General features: G+C 43.4%; 1 protein-coding gene across 1 annotated transcript in view; it reads left to right on the top strand.

Annotated features, from left to right (window-relative positions):
• The window catches only part of LOC141145985 (glucosylceramide transporter ABCA12-like), a 327,299-nt gene that overhangs the window by 305,110 nt on the left and 1,047 nt on the right, over positions 1-21,142 (top strand). The gene's annotated exons all lie outside the window — the stretch shown is intronic.

The following is a 21,142-nucleotide window of genomic DNA, read 5'->3' as shown; positions in this document are numbered from 1 at the left end:
TCCAACAACAGGCCGGGGGTCAAACACCGTTGACTAGTAAGAGTCTCTAGATAGGCAAAAACAGTCTAGTGCAAGGACTGTTAGCAGGCCTGTCAGCAGGCTGATGACTAGTACTGAAGATTGATAGCAAAAGTCCGTAGGCAGGCCAAGGGTCAAACACAGGTGACTGGAAGCAAAGTCTGTGAGAAAGCCAGGGGTCGAGCACTGAAGACAATAGCAAACTCCAGGAGCAGGCTGAGGGTCAATCACTGGAGACAGGAAGCAATATCCGTAGACAGGCCGAGGGTCAAACACAGTAAGCAAGTGGAGAAGTCCGAGAGGCAAGCCGAGGGTCAGATGCAGGTAGAGATCAGAGCAGGTCAAGGTCAATCCGGGTCACAAAAGGTAATCAAGAATCAGGATACAAAGCAGGAAACACACGGGGAGCTGAAAGACAAACCAGCAATTTGGTCATGGCACAGAGTGGCTTTTATAGGCCAGTGGGAGGCTCATGTTGTGCACGCTATTGCGTATGCGCATACACCGTTACGCTGAATCGCGCATGTGCATTAGCCGTTTCGCTGAATTGCACACAAACATTAGCCGTTTAGTCGAATTGCGCATGCGCATTAGCCGTTTCACTGTATTGTGCCCAGGGATGCGCCGGAGTGCCGCTCTACCGCGCGTGTATGAAGGAAGACAGCGATATTGGCGAGACTGGTACTTGCCTCTTTCCTGACACCAAGGGAAGAGGTAGAAGAATAGGGAAGAATAGGAGGGCCTCTCTCTGTACCCCAACAGAGAGAGGAAGAGGAGCAGAGGGGATGGAGCTGTAAGTGACACTGAAAGTGCTCTGAGATAGGTAGGAGGAGAACCAGGATAAAGCAGAATCACAGAGGCTAAGGGAGTATAGTTTGCTGAGGAGGAGCAGGTGGTCAACTGTGTCAAAGGCAGCAGAGAGGTCTAATGCCCCGTACACACGGTCGGATTTTCCGATGGAAAATGTCCGATTGGAGCGTGTTGTCAGAAATTCCGACCGTGTGTGGGCTCCATTGGACATTTTCCATCGGATTTTCCGACACACAAAGTTTGAGAGCAGGCTATAACATTTTCCGACAACAAAATCCGATCGCGTCAATTCCGACCGTGTGTGGCCTGTTCCGACGCACAAAGTGCCATGCATGCTCAGAAGAAATTCCGACACGGAACAGCTCGGTCTGGTAAACTTAGCGTTCGCAATGGATACAGCACTTTCGTCACGGTGCAATGTAAAAAATGGTTTAATACAGCGCACTCTCTTCTTCTTTATAATGTGAGAAGAATTAAGTAGTTTTGCTGCTCATATTCACACACACTTCTCACAAACTTTTTTCTTTACTATTTATCGGGATTCCCTCAATATATTTTGATTTGTCACATCTGACAACATTATTTTGGTGTTGTATTTTTTTTTTTTTTTTTTTTTTTGGTTTTAAGGCAGATTAGTTATTTTTGGTTTGTATTTTTTTCAAGGCTGATTTTTGTTGTTTTGGATTTTTATTTGTACTCCAGAATATTTTTGTGTGTGTTTTTTGTGTCAAGTTACCACAACACCATTGATATGTTGTTCTATTTAATCTGTAGCAGATTGTTTGGTGTTGTTGTCCCTTGTTAATTTCACATTGTATTTTAGAAATGTACTTGAATCCTCACCAACAAACTGTCCTTTTTGGATGAAAACACACATAGGAGAGTATACATTTCCAAAAAAAAACATTTATTAAGGGCTCACAACTAAACAAAGAGGGAGGCAAAGCTGGAGAAACAGCAGAAATGGGTGAAGCCTTGGACCCCCAGGGCACACATCAACTATTTTCAAGCAAAATTGGTGGCCTGAGGAGTCCTTATCTAAGGGAGTGCAGTCTGTTCCAGAAGTCCCAGAGATCCGGAAAGCAGCAGATGACATCTGTGTCCCCAGGCTGTGGTCATACGAGAGACTGCAGCTTTTGTCAGACCAGACTGAACCCAGGGCCATCACTCTCTTGTCTTCCTTCCAAGCTTCCTTCCATGCGGTGGCTCTGGTGGTGGAGTTGTGGCAGCAGGAGGAGGAGGATGGTCCAACTCAATCACGTCGGTATTGGGTGTTAGTTCCCCACTCACCCCCTTACTTAGGACTTTATACAGAAGGTCCTCACATATTTTGCGTTGGCCCTCCTGCATGCCCTGCAGTTTTGTGGCAGCCATGCAGGCAAAGGCCTCTTCAGGAGTGGGTAAGGCTCGAAGGGACACAGAAGCCTCCTGAATGAGCCTGAGCGCTGAATCCTGCATGTGAGTCATCTTCCTCGCTCTTTTGTATATAAGGCGGAGGGGAGGAACCTGCGATTCAGTCAGGCTGCGACTGGTCCCAGGCTTCTCTTGGCTGACACTTAGCCCCGCCTCCTTCTGGCTGCCACTAATCCCCGCCTCCTCCTGACTGCCACATTCCACAGCCTCCTCCTGGCTGAGGTCTTCCTGTGTATGAAAAAGGGACATAGTTTTAGTTTTTTATTCATCAATCACACACAATTGTCACCTTCTGACTGTTGCAAATTGAATGTTATCAAATATAACAGACTATCCTTCTGTGCCCAGGATTTTTCATTCTTGTCCCAATTTTGGGTGCCCAGAACTGTCTATTGATATGTAAAACACTTTTTTTCAATCAGCAATTAGTGATCAATAATGACATCTAGTAAACATCATTTATTTATTGACCAGAAATCTGTAAAAGAATGCTATACCTGACTCCAGCTGGGCTCCTCCACTTCTTCCTGGCTGGATGGCCCAGGTTGGACATGGGAAGCCTCATCTGGGGTGGAAGGAAGAGTGGAAGGAAGAGTGGAGAGGGATTCCCTGACTCCAGTGTGGTCTGACAGAAATCGCAGTCTCTCATAGTACCACAGCCTGGGGACATAAACGTCATCTGCTGCAGCTCTGGACCTCTGGGAATCCGTGACCTTCTTGTGCTTCCTTAGATAAGTGCTCCTCAGGCCACCAATTTTGGTTTTTAAATAGGGGATGGTTGCTGTGGGGACCACAGGCTTCTACCAACTCCAGCAGTTTCTCCAGCACTGCCTGCCTCTTTTGTTTATTAGTGTAATGGGGGTGTCTCACCTGCCACAGACAGGGCAGCACCCTGTATTTGTCTATGAACAGGGGAAGGAAGTTGTGGTCATTGAAGCCATCCATTTTCTCTGCAAGACACAACACAAGACAAACCCTAATGTCAGGCCAAACTCCCCTAATCTTGTTACAATATAGGCTTCCATTTCGAAGCAGTATAGGCTCAAGTTTAGATCTTACCTTCATTATCACGATCGGCGCCTCCGATGCTCCTTCCTCCGCTCACAGATCGTACGTAATACGCACGCGTGTTATGCTTTATACACACTGCGCATGCGTGTAACTCCGCCCGCCCCTGGCGTTCTTTCTAGTCTATTCCCCGCCCCTTTTTGTTTGGCGCAGTGGGGGAAGAGCACATGGCGGATACACAGCAGGTGTGTTCTAATTATAGCAACGAGGAGGAGGAAAGCCCACAGCCGGAAACGTCCCGATCCAGAAGGAGATTTAAGGCCTCAAATATGTCCTTTGGGGAGATGTTGGAGATGGTGGACATCCTGAAGAAGGCCGACTATGATGGAAAGTATGGACCTTACCCCAACCCCAATGTCAGAAAGGCCAAGATCATGGTGAAAGTGGTCAAGAGTCTGCACCGGCATTTCGGGGTACGACGATCGAAAGATCAGCTCAGGAAGCGGTGGTCGGACCTAAAATTACGAGAACATGAGCAGTACAGAAAGATCCGGAGAGTGCTGCAAAAAAGTAAGTAGTTGTCCTGTGTTCCTATTCTTTATGTTTCTTACGTTCGTGCTGCTCCATGTGGTTTTCTTACAAGTGTACATTTTTAAATGGCAACTTTCATGTTCATGGGCACATTATTCGTTCGTATCAAACATTCTTTCGACCTATAAAACACCATTGTTTAGGCCATATGAATTTGGCCACAATTTTTACACCCTACTTGTCTGAAACTAATTTGGTTGTGTAGATGGCTTTGTTACTAGGATGAAATGCAAACTAGATTCTGTGTAAAGAGAGGACACTCAGCAGCTGTTTTCACATCTGGACACTGGAGCACTAGTGTGGGACACCAGAACACCATTTTTATTAGGGGGACCACACAGGTGCTCCAGTGTATACTATAGGGGGGTCTCCATCTGTGAAGTTTGTACAAAACAGGTAAAGTATTGAAGCTTGACAAAGGACACTGAAAATGCTCCATTTTGGAACTCGGACAAAATAGACAATTGTACCCCACTTCCAAGCAATGTTTCAGATTTATAGTTCTGCCATCAAATATCTGTGTGCTAATTATACCATTTTTGTTTTACATAGGGGAGAAAAGACTCGGAGGACACCCCTCATCCGAGGAGACCACAGACCCCCCACCTCTGGAAGAAGGGGAAATCCACCCAACACAAGAAGAGCAGGAGGAAGAAGACGTGGTGGAAATTGTCACCACAACAGGTGAGTGTCTGCGACCACAGGCTCAGGTAAGAGATGGATGCCGGCATATTTTTGATACTTTTTTTTTTGGTTTCTCTCTTTTTAGGTGATTGTGATGTTGTGGATCCAGATCCTTTCACATCAGAAAGTGCCCAGATCCTGATCGGGGAGATCATGGGCTGTAATTTACAATTAGAAAACCTCAAAAAAAACATCAATGATGTTATTACAAAAAATAAAAACATCATTGATGTTTTGGGGCGAGTTTAAAACCCCTCCAAATCCCTTTCTTTTTTTGTGTGCTACAATGTTCTAAATGTTTTAGCGATTTTTCAAAAAGCCAAATTTGGAGGATGCACACAGTGTGCCAACATGTGCTATCTGCCATCATGGGAGATCAATGGACGCGTTTTGGGGGTGCAACCCCTTCCTCAATAATAAAGTAGCTGAGAGGAAGGGGTTTCTCCCCCAAAAACGTCCCTTGATCCCCCGTGATGGCAGGTCGCAGATGTTGACATTCATAAATTGGTGTGCATCTTCCAAATTTGGCTTTTCCTGGGGTGACTTCACCCCATCTGAACCCAATATCAAACACAGTTCTTAAATACTCATGTCTGATATTGCCTTCAAATTCTACCAAATGTGAACTTTGTAAGTTCAAGATTTGTGTCTTTCTTGTTGGTTTTACACATGCCTGTTTTAGCTTAAATGGACATTTCTATTTTTTATAATGCTACCCCAAAAATTGTTATACAACAAACATGTTGGTTTGTTTTAAAAACCTTTTCTAATGCACATGTGATTGTGCAGGTATTAAAAAGATTGTTCATCAAGAATGTGTGGATTATTGTCTCAACGCCACAACACTTTTGTGGGGCTCTAATTGCTGCTTTCTGTGAAAATGGGGGTTATTTCCTAAGGGCAAATCCTCTTTGCACTACAAGTGCAGTTTCAGTGCAGTTTCAAGTGCACTTGTAGTGCAAAGTGTCTTTGCCTTTAGTAAATAACACCCAACAGTGCTTTGTATAAGGTTACACAATCACGCCATTTTCTGGACTCACCACATTTCTGTCAGAGTCATCTAAAATAAACACAAGCAGTAAATGTCAACAAAGATTTTCTTTTTTTTGGTTTTTTATTTGATAAAGGCTTCACAAATTTGCTGGCATATTGATGGCCCCCCTACCCGCAAAGAACTCCAGGTATCGTAACTGGACATCACGGGCACTCAGGGAGGGCAAGCCAGGACGGCCACTTTCAAGCGCCGTCAGTGTTGTTTCATGTATCATTCCGGCCTCAGGCCCAACTGAGCCAGCATAGTTGGCCAAATGTTGGCGTAAAAAGTTATGGAGAATACAGCATGCCAGGATTATATGATTAAGTTTATACTCTGCCATATGGATGGGTGTCAGAAATAGGCGGAACTGGCTGGCCAGGATTCCAAATGTGTTCTCCACCACTCTTCTGGCTCTGGCCAGCCAGTAATTAAAAACCCTCTGTTCCGGGGTGAGGGTCCTCATCGGGATTGGCCGCATAAGATGGTCCCCCAGCGCAAATGCTTCATCCGCTAAGAAGACGAATGGGAGTCCTTCCGCATTGTCTTCCGGAGGTGGCAAGTCCAAGCTGCCATTCTGGAGATGCCTGTAAAACTCCATCTGGGTGATGACTCCACCATCGGACATCCGGCCATTCTTCCCCACGTCCACATACAAGAAGTCGTAATTAGCCGACACCACCGCCAACATCACAATACTATTGAACCCCTTGTAATTATAATAGTATGACCCCGAGTTGGGTGGTGGGACGATGTGGATGTGTTTCCCATCAATTGCCCCTCCTCAATTAGGAAAGTCCCACCGCTGGGCAAAGTGGGAGGCCACAGTCTGCCATTTCTGTGGCGTGGAAGGAAACTGTTGAGGAAAGCAAAAAAAATTAGTATTTTTGCACATAAACATGGAAAGCAGATTAGAGACACAAACATTCTTGGCCAACATCCAGATAACATTTATTAAGGGGAACTTTACAACACCAAAGTATAAGGTACACCTATCATATTCCCCCTCCCCTCCCTCTCATGGGCTATTTCTAACATTATAGGGGGGGGGGGGTCTTGGACAGGTAACCCTCTTCACTTCATTGAGAGATGAATGGCTAAATACAGGGTATTACTTGGAACAGCCCCTCCTTAGTTACACTATTGGCAGCCCACTGGACAGGTAAGAAGTGTCATAATACAAAGATATAAATACACATTGTACACATTTGAGCACATTTGGACATTCTGCTATTACCTAGCAAGATAATAATAGGATAGAAAAACTTTAAACAGTACCATTTGAAAGTATACAGGCAGGCCCTTGCACTACATGCTTTGGGGAATTCATCCATACATCTGACCACAAAAGAGATGGGTATAGTGTGTATGGGTTTGGAAAAGTCAGCAGATAGATGATTGAGGATAGATAGAGAATTGGTACCAGCTGACTTAGCAGTTGGGGGGAGGGAGGGTTAATAAAAATGATTTGGGGACACCACAAAAAAAAGCCTCTGGCACTCTGCCTGAATTTAAAGCACAAATCACATTTCAAAACATTTTAGGCGGGGGTTGGGGTAAAGCACTACTATGGAGCTGATAAAATACATTGTTAAGTGACTACATGAGGTGAATATAGGGGCAGGAGAGCATGCTGGGGAGGTAAGTGAAGGCAAATATATATGAAGGACATAAAAATCCAGCATGCATGAGGACAAAGGGGACATTCACAGCATATTCCAATCATGGTAATTAGGGAATGAGGAAAGAAATACAATATATTAGCAAACATTCAATACAATAAAATGTGATATTATTCATATACTCCTTCTGTAGGACCTGTATGATGGCAGAACAGGTCTCTGGGATAATGATTCCCAGAGCCTGGGGGGAGATGCCTGTCGAGAACTTGAGGTCCTGCAGGCTTCTCCCCGTTGCCAAGTACCGCAGGGTAGTGACGAGCCTCTGCTCCGAAGTGATGGCTTGCCTCATGCAAGTATCCTGCCTGCTGATATATGGGGTCAGCGAAGCCAACAAACGGTGAAACACGGGGTCCATCATCCGGAGAAAGTTCCTGAAATCATCAGGATTATTCTCATGGATCTCACAGAGCAAAGGCATATGAGAGAACTGGTCACGCTGAAGCAACCAATTCTAGGTCCATGAACTCCTCCCCACCCTGTTCATGGACTGGACTTGTGTCAAGGTCAGGACCCCAACACCAAGCCCCCGCACAGCATGAACTCTACGAGGAGTACGTGTACGCAACATGGCTAGAAAACGGTCGGCTGCTCAGAACGAAGTAACAGAATGCACTGAAGAACAGCAAGGCCTGTGAAGAGCGACCTGAAAAACAGCAACGAGCGGGCAAGATCGCACAGAAAACTCCAATAAAAACTTACTGCACGCACTGAAGAGCAGATACAAACCCACAAGCACAAACTGAACCGCAGAAAACGATCTGAAAGCCACGAGTCTGAAAAAGTGCGAATCGTCTCTCACCAAACTTTTACTAACACGAGATTAGCAAAAGGAGCCCGAAGGGTGCCGCGCTTGGTTCTGAACTGGCCTTTTCTAGTCTCGTCGTACGTGGTGTACGTGACCGCGTAGTTGGCGATCGGAAATTCCGACAACTTTGTGCGACCGTGTGTACGCAAAACAAGTTTGAGCCAACATCCGTCGGAAAAAATCCTAGGATTTTGTTGTCGGAATGTCCGATCAATGTCCTATCGTGTGTACGGGGCATAAGAGTATGAGTATGGAGTAATGGCCATTGGTTTTAGCAGTTAGTAGGTCATTGGTGAGTTTTAGTAGGGCAGTTTCAGTAGAATGTTGTAGATGGAAGCCGGACTGTAGGGGGTCGGAAGGTTGTTGTGTGAGGTAGCGACTCATTTGGTTATGGACAAGACGTTCGATGAGCTTGGAGGCAAATGGGAGCAGGGAGATGGGTCTTAAGTTATTCAAACAGGTGGGGTCTAGTGAGAGTTTATTAAGTATGGGGGTAACCAGTGCATGTTTGAGCAGGGAAGGAAAGGTGCCGGAGGAGAGGGAGAGGTTGAAGATGTGGGTTAGGGAGTTTAGGATAGAGTGGGAAGGTGGTCGCAGTAATTGTGAGGGACAGGGTCCAGGGGACAGGTGGTGAGGTGGGCCATGGAGGGGAGTTTATCAACCTCATCGTTGTAACTGGAGAAGAGTATTGAGTGTTGTGTTGGACCTGATGTGTTGGGTAGGGGAGGAAGCTGAATGCTGGATATCTCCTTGTGAATGGTGTTGATTTTGCTTTTGAAATGGTTGGCAATCTGTTGAGCGGTAAGCAAGTTGGTGGGTGGGGGCAGTGGGGGGTGAAGCAAGGAATTAAGGGTAGAAAAGAGTTGACAAGGTTTGGATGAGAGGGTTTTGATGAGAGTGTTGTAGTAGGTTTGTTTAGCAGGAGTTATATTTGAGAAGGGCAGATTTGTAGAGGGTAAAGTCTTGCAGGGACTTAGATTTGCACCATGCTCGCTGAAGAGCTGCGTCTCTTGAGACTTCTGTTGTCGTCTGTTTGCCAGGGTTGTGGCAGATGGGGCCTGGTTCTGCATGTAGAAAGATGAGCAAGTACATCTAGGGAGGATAACAGCGTTGTAGATGGAAGTGGTTAGGTCTGGGCAGGACAGGGGTGCAATTTTGTCGTAAAGGCCATCAGTAGCAGGATGAAGAAGGGAAGGGTTGAGGTTGTGAAGGTTTCTGCGAGTAGTGGTTTGTGGGTTGGCAGCATGGGAGGTAGGATACAAGGAGAGTGTGGAATGGATAAGGATGTGATCAGAGAGAGGAAAGGGGGTGTTAGAGAGGTTGCAGGAAGTGCAGCGATGGGAGAATACGAGGTCGAGAGTATTGCCGTTGGAGTGAGTGATGGTTTGTGTCCATTGTGTTAGGTTAAAATAGGAGCTTAGGTTGAGCAGTTGAGAAGTGGTTGCAGTATTAACATTCATTGGAATGTTAAAGTCACCTAGGATGATGGCAGGTACTTCAGAGGAGAGAAAGTAGGGTAGCCATGCAGAGAAGTCATCCAGAAAGCATGACACTGGTCCAGAAGGCCGATAAATTACTGCAACCCTCAGACAAGCTGGAGAGAAAGACTAATGCAATGCACTTCGAAAGTGCAGGGAGAAGGAGTGAGTCCAGAGGAGGCCACTGTGGGACAGGGCAGCTGGAGAGGTAGTGTCGGATTCCTGGAGCCAGGTTTCGGTAATAGCAAATAGATTAAGGGATTTGGAGAGGAAAAGGTCATTGACAGAAGCTAGTTTGTTGAAGACCGAGCGGGCATTCCAGAGGGCACATGAAAGAGGGGGACCGACTTGTGGAATCAGGGGAATTGGGATGAGAAGGTGGGAGTTATGACTACTGTTGGAGGAGGTAGACAGCCAATTTTGAGGGTGGGAATTGGGTGTGGCAGGGCCGGGGTTTGGTGCGATGTCCCCACACATTAGGACAGTTTACAATAGGACATTAGGATCCAGGACATTTGTATGTTTGTATGTCTGCTTATAAGATGGAGACACCCTATAAGGATGTCATTCCACTACAAAGCTTGGTGTTATCTGCAAACATAGAACTTATACTTTTAATTCCAAAAGCTATATATTTCATAAATAGGTTAAAAAGTAAGGGACCGGAGGCAGGAGGCGGAGCCTAGCAGAGCAGACATGCATTGTTAGAGCTCCACACCGCTGAGGAGAGAAGAGAAGGACAAAGCGGAGCCTGCAGGCTCAAAAGGTATCCATTTGAAACTTTTTGCCCCAGGGAACAAACTGTGAAAGTTTGGGCAGGAAATATGGCACTGGGAGGAAACCGTGGCAGAAATAAAAATCACCTCACAAAGAGCTCACAGGCACTCACTGCAGCTGAAGCAGCTCCAGTCACCTCACAAGATACAGCATCAGGGCGCTCTCACAGACAGAAAATGTCACAGCAAGACTCTCCATTTGAGTCAGATACAGAACAAATCCTCTCACAAACTTCTCCACAAGCCTCCTCAGTATTCCCAGTAATATTATTACAATTTGAAAAGATGCTTCATAAGGCTTTAAAACAAACCTCAGACCAAATAACAAAAAGCCTAACCAAAGAAATAAGAGAGCTGGGAAACCGCACCGCAGCCTTAGAAATAAAAATGGATGAAATTGAAATTACAACCCAAGAAAATATAACAGAATTGGAACAATTAAAAAAAGAGAATTTAATACTTCAAACTAAGCTCGAAGATTACGAAAATAGAGCCAGACGTTCAAACTTGCGCATAAGGGGAATACCTGAAACTGTGACAGACCTGCAATCTACTATTACTGCTCTATTACAAGAACTAAAGCCAGATATCCCTATTGAACGTTTAGAACTGGACAGAGTACACAGAGCCCTCACAGCCAAAAAGAAAGATGGACCCCCACGTGATATAATCACAAAATTTCATTATTACAGAACGAAAGAACAAATACTAATTGCTGCAAGAGAAAAAAAGGAACTTAATTTTCAAGGACACAATTATCAAATTTTTGCTGACCTATCCCAACTTACTATTACTAAAAGACGATCCATGAAACCCCAACTAATGGAACTGCAAAGCCACAACATTATGTATCAATGGGGCTTCCCCTTTTCAGTCAGATTTAACTACCAAGGTACAATTTACAGAAGCAGATCAGCAGATGAACTACAACAAACCCTTTTAAAATTAAATCTGACAGAACCCACAAGCAGCAACACTCCCACACGCAGAAGAATTACATCATCTTCACCTTCAGGCAGCACCCAGAAAATTTCAGAACAAAATGGGAATCATCATTCTCACAAAAGAGGCCGTTATGCCACATCATCCATGGACCAAGAAGATTCAATGGACTGACATCCTAATTCCTGATATCTCTTCATTTATTATACTAAGAGATGGTTCTCTATAAAAAACCTATATTTATAACTGAATGTAACTGCATTCTGATAGTCACACACTGTGTGGGATCATTACATTCCAGTTATATTTCTTATTACTTCTGATTCATATAGCCTTAGAATATATAAGTGAAATAAGGAAATTCATGTTCAGTTATATATTATCAGGTAATAACAATAGATTTATTACGTTTTAGGACAAATATGTTCAATAATCCAGAAGTAATGGAAGCTTTTTCTTTCTTTTCTTAAAACAAATATATTATTACCTTGTAATAGTTCCTAGAATTATGTTTTTGTTTATTTTAATCTGAAGCAATACAACCTCAATTTTATGAGTTAACATATCTAAACAGTTGCATATGAATAAAATATGTAATTGTTTACTCTAAAAGGGTTAAAATCCCAAAATAATTCTAACTATCTTCATCAATACCAAAGTTATTAACAGTACCTTTCTAACTGAATTATTTAGCCTAGAGCAAGACTAACCATATACAACCACCCTGGAATAAATAATTTCAACAAAAACTATATTCTGCACTCCAATTAATGAAACATCATTTTGATGTCTTTTGACATAGCACTTCTCTCCTGTAAGCGGAAGATCCGTGTTCCCCCATTAGCCCTCCTCATTCTCCCAACCATATTATGTGGGAGTGTGACGAAGGCACTTATTCCCCTGAGAGAGATATTTATTCTCTTTCACGGGTAAATTGTGATTACTTGCAAAAAATAATTTATACAATGTATCATCTAATCTCATATGTTTTTTGTTTACTCTTTACTCCAGAATTCACTGGTTTCTTTTCTATCTATTCATCTCTTCAGTCCACACAGGTTGATCTGCGCAGTCAGCTCTGCATAACAAAAAGTAAGTCAAAACTATTTGATCTATTGCCATGGCACCACTGAATATACTTTCCCTGAATGTTCAGGGAATAAATGTCCCTCAGAAAAGGACCAAAGCCTTCCGTACTTTCCATAACAAGAAGGCTCACATAGTATGCCTCCAAGAAACACACTTCACCAAAGATTCTACTCCAAAATATATTTCTCCTTTTTATCAACAAATTTACACGGCTTCTGCCTGTACCAAGCAAAGGGGAACTCTAATTGCATTTCACCGATCCACACCATTCACCTTATCATCAGAAATTAAAGACCCAGAAGGTAGATACCTGATACTCATGGGTTATATAATGGATACAGCAATCACGGTGATTTCCTACTACGCTCCTAACAAACAACCTACACCATTCCTCTCACATATATTACAAGTGATTAATACACACAAAATAGGAACAGTGATAATGTGTGGGGATTCGAACCAGGTCCTCCTCCCATTTCTAGATAAATCACCTTTTACACCATCCAAAATAACCTCTAGATTACCTTTTTCTCAACTTCTTTCCAAATACAATCTGGTAGATTCATGGAGAGAAAGTAACCCAATGAAAAAGAAATTCACTTATTTCTCGCACCCTCATCAAACCTTCACCAGAATAGATCATATTTTTCTAAAAATAGGAATGATACCAGAAATTATTGCATCAGAAATAATTCCTATTCCGTGGTCTGACCATAATGCAGTATACACTACTATAGCCTCAGCCATACCAAAAGCGCATGACCCAACGTGGTACTTACCGGATATAATGCTCAAACACCCACTACATCAGATGGCCATTGAACAAGCTTTAAAGGAATACATATCAATTAATAATACAACAGACATCTCCCCAATAACACTGTGGGAAGCTCATAAGCCTGTCTTGCGTGGTACAATACAAAGACAAATGGCACTATTTAAACGGGAACGCAAAAATCTAGCAAAAAAACTAGAACTCAATTTTAATGCAGCCTACATATCATTTCAAGATAATCCATCTCAGAGTACAAAATCTCATCTGGAAAAATCTAGATTGGAATACGATCTATTTCTCACTGAGTCAGTTGATAAATCCCTCAAACGCTCCAAACACAATTTCTACATGAATACAAACAAACCAGGTACATATTTGGCTCGGGCATTAAATTCAACTAACAAATCTTTCAAACCAATACGTTTGAAATTATCAAAAAATGTTTACACTTGTAATCCAGTTAAAATAGTCCATAAATTTCACTCACATCTCGCAACTTTATACAAGACAAACAATGAATTTAATCCTACAGAGGCTGAATCCTTCTTCTCAAAAATAACCTTACCCGAGTTATCTCAGAATCAAAAAAGCAGTTTGGATGAGCCTATAACTATAGATGAAGTTGCTAACGCCATAAAAGACCTAAAACTTAACAAAAGACCAGGCCCAGACGGCTACTCGGCTTTATACTATAAAACATTCTCAGAAATACTCTCTCCCATTCTCACTGAAACTTTTAACAAACTTCTAGATGGACATTCTTTTCGGCAAGAAACACTAATGGCAATTGTTTGTATGATCCCAAAACCCCTTTCTGATGATACTTCCTGTGTGAATTATCGGCCTATCTCTCTGTTAAACCTCGATATTAAATTATTAGCAAAAATAATAGCAAAACGCCTCAATAGCATTATAGGAAAATTAATACATAGAGATCAAGTAGGCTTCATGCCAAATAGACAGGCAGGCGATAATATACGCAGGGCAGTGTTATTGGCACATATTGCTAAAAAACGGAAAATCCTTTTATGTTTTCTATCTCTCGATATTAAGAGGGCATTTGACACAGTATCCTGGCAATATATGCAATATTCATTACAAAAATGGGGTTTTGGACCCCACTTTTTAACATGGATCAAAGCATTATATAATAAACCCAAAGCCTATATAAAATATGCTGGATACAAATCTGAAGCCTTTAATATCGAAAGAGGTACCCGACAGGGTTGCCCATTATCTCCCTTATTATTTGCCCTTATACTCGAACCCATGGCCCAATACATCAGAACAAACCAAACTATAACTGGCATTGAAGTAGGAGGTATTACACACAAATTATGTATATTTGCAGACGATATATTACTTTTTCTATCATCACCACAGGTCTCTGGTCCTAACTTAATACCAGCTCTTGATGGATTTGCAGCCCTATCCGGCCTTATGATTAATCCTAAGAAATGCCTAGTGCTTAATATTTCACTCACAAACATGGAATTGATCCCGGCTAGGGCTGCACTCCCATTCACATGGGCAGAAAAATCAATCCCATATCTTGGAATTCATTTAACAGCATCTCATTCTGACTTATTCTCAACCAATTATCCTCCTGTATTAAGACAGATCACAAATCTAATAAAACAATGGTCGCAACTTCCTTTATCCTGGATAGGGAAGATTAATGCAATCAAAATGACTATTCTACCCAAATTGCTTTATCTATTCAGAGTCCTCCCTATTCCAATTCCTTCCTATTTTTTGAGAATAGTACAAAAAAGAGCAACTTCGTTTATATGGGGCTCTTCTAAACCACGTATACCTATACAAACACTACATCTTCCCAAAAATAAAGGAGGCCTGGGATACCCTAATTTTACTAACTACTACAGAGCAGCACATTTGGCCAGTCTGTCCAAATACCATGCAAAACAGGAAATGCCATTATGGGTATTTATAGAGGCTTCAGAAAATGACCCTCTATTAATATCAAATTTATTATGGCTTGATCCTAAAGACCGCTTTAAAATTCATAATCCCATAACTAAACACTTCTTATCTCTCTGGGATAAACTAAAAACCAAATATCAGTTACAATCTCCACACAATCCTCTCCTTTCTTTTATCAGAAATCCGGCCTTTTATCCAGCATGGATCTACCCAAATTCTTTTAAAGCTTGGACAACATCAGGCATTCAGACACTAAATGACTTCATAGCATCTAAATCATTCCTTTCATTCCCATCACTTAGAGAAAAATATGATCTACCAAACTCTGAGATATTTAGATATCTCCAAATCAAAAATTTCTATACACCATTCCTAAAGGGGGATACACCATTATCCCAATTATCCATTTTTGAATCAATCTGTACAAAAGATCCATTTGCTAAAGGTACAATTTCATCACTTTATAATCAATTATATGGAGTAGCAAATCTTAATAGACCCTCTTACGTTCAGAGGTGGGAGGAGGACCTGGGACGAACTTTAGAAGACACGGACTGGTCTAACATATGGCTCACATCTAAGTCATCTTCACCCAACATCTTAGCACTGGAGACAAATTATAAAGTCCTAACTCGCTGGTACCTTGTACCCGCTAGAGTGGCAAAATATTCACCTAATACCTCAGCTCTTTGTTTTCGAGGATGCCCAGAAATAGGCACATATTTACACATATGGTGGACGTGCCCAGTAATCCAAACCTTCTGGAAGGAAGTCTTCGTGATTGCATCTAAAATATTTAAAAAAATAATACAACCAGATCCATATTTAACTTTACTTAATCTAAAACCGGAATGGTTAACACTCTCTCAATTCAAACTTATGATCCAACTAATAACGGCTGCAAAACAAACAGTGGCCAAGGCATGGAAATCTCCTACATTGGTACTAGCAGAAACAATTCACAGAATGAATAATACAATGTCCCATGCTAAGATGGTAGCCATCGATCAAAATCAAATTCCAAAATTTGAAAAACTTTGGCATCCTTGGATAAAACAACAGTTCCTGTCAAACTTCAATGACTCTGTCCTGTTGCCATGGTAACAGATTAAATGACTTACAGAGACACCCATTCTAAGGCTTCAAAGAGAACTAAAAAGAATAATAAACTGACGAGCGGGACAACCTTGTGGACCCTGACGAGCGGGACAACCTTGTGGACCATACCTCTACCTTTCAACCCTTTTTCTTCTTTCTCTTTCCTTTTCTCCACCTTATGATTAAAGCTCATTATCAGAATTTATTTAACCTATATACACTCTACTTGTAAACAATATGTATAGTAGGTATAAATCATTTAAATACCTACAAAAGTAACTAAGGAAATGATATATATCTTTAATTTAGGTTTACGTGAACCCAATGTTTAATATTTGAAATTTCATGATATTTACCTATATAAACCCTACTGTAAAACAATGAGCTTACTTTATAGATCCTTGTAAACTTACTTTATGTATCTTTATAACATTGTATACTCAATAAACTTCTTTTGACAAGGAAAAAAGTAAGGGACCTTCACAGTGAACCTTGGAATTCACCACTAATAACCTTATACCATTCAGAGTGTGAATTATTATTCACTCCTGTCTGAATACAGTAATTTAGACAGTTTTGTATACATTTACAAGCAAACTTTTCCAAGCCTATATGCCCCGTACACGCGGTCGGACATTGATCGGACATTCCGACAACAAAATCCTAGGATTTTTTCCGACGGATGTTGGCTCAAACTTGCCTTTCTTACACACGGTCACACAAAGTTGTCGGAAAATCCGATCATTCTGAACGCGGTGACTTAAAACACGTATGTCGGGACTATAAACTGGGCAGTAGCCAATAGCTTTCATCTCTTTATTTATTCTGAGCATGCGTGGCACTTTTTGCGTCGGATTTGTGTACACATGATCGGAAATTCCGACAATGGATTTTGTTGTCGGAAAATTTTATAGCCTGCTCTCAAACTTTGTGTGTTGGAAAATCTGATGGAAAATGTGTGATGGAGTCTACACACGGTCGGAATTTCCGACAACAAGGTCCTACCACACATTTTCGGTCGGAAAATCCGACCGTGTGGACGAGGCATTAGACTTGAATGGCTAACTTCACCTTTTATACCATGTTACATGTTACACCCATATTCAGGGTGATCCACTGGCTGTGGTTGCAATGTTTTGCATACTCATTTGCAAAGAATATAATACACTTTTTTATTGCACATATGGGTGCATTTATTATATTGTTACAAAAAGTGAAGTTAGTTTATAAGTTACATATTAGTGCTGTGTGGGAAACTGTGTTGAACACTTTTTCAAGTAAACTATATCCACATCCACTCCTATGTTTTTGCTTACTTCCTTACAAAAATAAATAATATTCGTTTAACAAATTCAGCCTTTTGTGAATCCATGTTGAAAAACGATTCTATATGTTTTTGTTTTTTTGTTAAACTCTCAAGTATTTTATTGACCAGAGAAGTTAAACTATCACCGGGGGGACCACTCTTGTTCTGGGACAACATCATATGATTTGGTGTCGGCATATCCCTCAGAGATGGCATGTCACCGATTGTGGTAAACAGCCAGTGACAGTGGCTCTTTACCTTGTGATCGGCTATGCCCATTCACAGACGATCACAAATGTAAACATAGAGCAGTAACTGGCTGTTACCGGCTCTCCTCTCCTCACACACAGGTGAGCCAGGGATCAGTGAGTTATCGATCTGTGTCTTGTCAGTGTACTGCCCCAAGCACCAAACAAAGAGAACCTGTCACGTCGCCTATCAGCAGTGTTACAGAGCTCATCAGTTCCTATCAGCAGTGTTACTGTCGCCCCCACCCCCCAGTGCACCTGTCACCCATCAGTGCCCATAAAGTGCACCTGTCACCCATAAGTGCCCATAAAGTGCACCTGTCACCCATCAGTGCCCATAAAGTGCACCTGTCACTCTTCAGCAGTGTACCTGTCGCCCATCAGTGACCATCAGCAGTGTACCTGTTGCCCATCAGTGACCATCAGCAATGCACCTGTTGCACATCGCCAATCAGTACTGCCGCCCTTCACCAGAATACCCCTCATACAGCCGCTCATCACCAGAGTACCCCTCATACAGCCGCTCATCACCAGAGTACCCATCACACAGCAACCATCAGCAGAGTACCCGTCACACAGCCACCATTACCAGAGTACCCTTCCTAAAGCTGCCCTTTACCAAAGAACTCGTCACACAGCCACCATCAGCGGTCTACCAGTCCCAGCCATATCCAAAAAAGTTTACATCAGTGAGGAGATCCTTAGCATGACTAATGAGAGCAGCGGGGAGTTCTCAGTCAGATTCCGATTCAGTGTATGAACCCGTTGAAACAAGTGGATCTGCAACCAAATTGGAGGGAGAAAGGGTCCCTCCTAAAAGGGTACGGCTATCTGAAAATCAGGCAGCCACCAGCAGCGTCACACACCCAAATGGTCATTTAGCAAACGCCAACGGCAATAGACTCCGAGATGAGAAGCCCAGTAGCATGCTGGAGTATCACATCCCCCAAGTACCAGCACTGGAGTGTCACATCCCCAAGTAACTGCACTGGAGTGTCACATCCCCCAAGAATCAGGGCCCATACATACCTCCCAGCTGCTCTTGCCAACCCAATATGTCTGCCTTCCAACCCAGGATCAGCAAGCCTCCCCCTTTCACCGCACAGTCAGGTGTGCAGGCTAATACTGAACATTTTTCGGAAATTAATTTTTTACATTTATTTTTGCCCAACACTTTACTCCAATTTATTGTGGACCAGACAAATCTATTTGCCCAACAGTATATTGATAGCAACCCCAGTTCATCCTATGCCCATCCATATGAGTGGAAACGTCTGATATTGGAGGAGTTCAAATAGTTTATGAGACTCATCCTTAACATGGGGCTTAAAAAATAATAATAAAAAAATGAAGGACATGCCTACTGGTTCACCCACCCCATCCACCACATGCCCATTTATTCTTCTGTAATGCCCAGGTCCCGCTATAAGATGATCATCGTGGGCAGCATTAGCGGTAAAGCGCCGCTAGTTTTAGCGGCGCTTTACTGCTGTTTTAGCAGAGCTATTCGCCTGCTAGCGGAGCACTTTTAACCCCTATTCAAGAATAATAATTGAGTCATAGTTCTCTTCATGCTTGAGTGACCTCTGCCGTTGGTGAACAAACACTATAATCAATTGTATTTTGCACTTGTATTTTCTATATTCTTTCATAATAAAAATAGTACTGTAATTGCCAAGGGTTGTTTGTAACATGGGAATCTCTTTAATGCCTGCCAAAGCCCTCCCCTCATCTTCATTTTATTCACCCTCCATTCCATATCCACCTTGCAAAGAATATAACCTTGGAGGGTATTCTCTTTAACCTGCAGCCTAGCACTTTAACTTTATTCTTAAGTATCCTCCATCATGTATTCTGTCATTGGACCCAACAGTAATCAAGACAGCACGATCATGAACAGCCCCCCCCCCGCACCATTAATTTGCCAGTGAGACAGCACCCCACTTGATTGAGGTGATTCTGGTGACAAATGCTTCTCTCAGTCCTCCCAATTATAGAATACCCAACTATCTAGGCCTTCCTACATTACCCTCACCACCAGGGCTGGACTGGGACAAAAATGTGACCCTGGACTTCATCCAGACCGGCCCAGGGCACAACACATCAGGGTACGATACATCAGGGCACAGCACATCAGGGTACAGAGCCCAGTACATCAGGGCACAAGGCACATCAGGGTACAACACATCAGGATACAACACACCAGGGTACGGTACATCAGGGCACAAGGCACATCAGGGTACAACACATGAGGGTACAACACACCAGGCCACATCAGGGTACAGAGCCCAGCACATAAGCGTACAGGGCACATCAGGGCACAACACATCAGGGTACAGGACATCAGGGTACAGAGCCCAGCACATCAGGGTACAGCACATCAGGGTAAAGACAATCAGGGCACAGGTCAAAGTACATCAGGGCACAACACATCAGGGTACAGGGCACAACACATCAGGGTACGTCAGGGCACAGTACATCAGGGTACAGGACATCATGGTACCGGACATCGGGAGAATACAGGGGCACATCAGGGCACAAGGCACATCAGGGCATAGGACATCAGGGCACAGCACATCAGGGCATGGGGCACATCAGGGCACAAGGCACATCAGGTCATGGGGCACATCAGGGCATAGGACATTGGGGCACAGCACATCAGGGCACAGGGCACATCAGGTCATTGGGGAACATCAGGGCATAGGACATCGGGGCACATCAGGTCATGGGGCACATCAGGGCATAGGACATTGGGGCACATCAGGGCATGGGGCACATCAGGGCACAGGGCACATAGCACATCATTGCATATCATGGCATGGGGCACATCGGGGCACATCAGGGCTCGGGGCACATCAGGGCTTGGGGCACATCAGGGCACATTATGGCACATCAGGGCACATCAGGCACATTATGGGGCACATCGGGCACATTATGGGGCACATAGCACATCAGGGCACAGGGCATATCAGGGCACATAGCACATCAGGGCACATTGCACATCAGGGCACATGGCACATAGCACATCAGAGCACGGGGCACATCAGGGCACATGGCACATCGGGGCACATCAGGGCACGTGGCACATCAGGGCACATTATGGCACATGGCACATCAGGGCACGGGGCACATCAGGGCATGGGGCACATCAGGGCACATGGCACATCAGGGCACATGGCACACCAGGACACATGGCACATTATGGGGCACATAGCACATTAGGACACATAGCACATCAGGGCACATAGCACATCAGGGTATGGGGCACATCAGGGCACAAGGCATGGGGCACATAGCACATCAGGGCACATGATGGGGCACATCAGGGCACATGATGGGGCACATGATGGGGCACATTATAGAGCACATCTGGGGGCACATCATCAGGGCACATCATGAGATCTTACTAGCCAGTATGCAGAGTAGGCAGCGCAGGAAGCTT

Source organism: Aquarana catesbeiana, linkage group LG05 (assembly GCF_042186555.1).
Source record: "Aquarana catesbeiana isolate 2022-GZ linkage group LG05, ASM4218655v1, whole genome shotgun sequence".
NCBI classification, from domain to species: domain Eukaryota; kingdom Metazoa; phylum Chordata; class Amphibia; order Anura; family Ranidae; genus Aquarana; species Aquarana catesbeiana.
The sequence above is the reverse complement of the archived record's forward strand: the minus strand, read 5'-3'. Positions and strand labels throughout refer to the sequence as shown.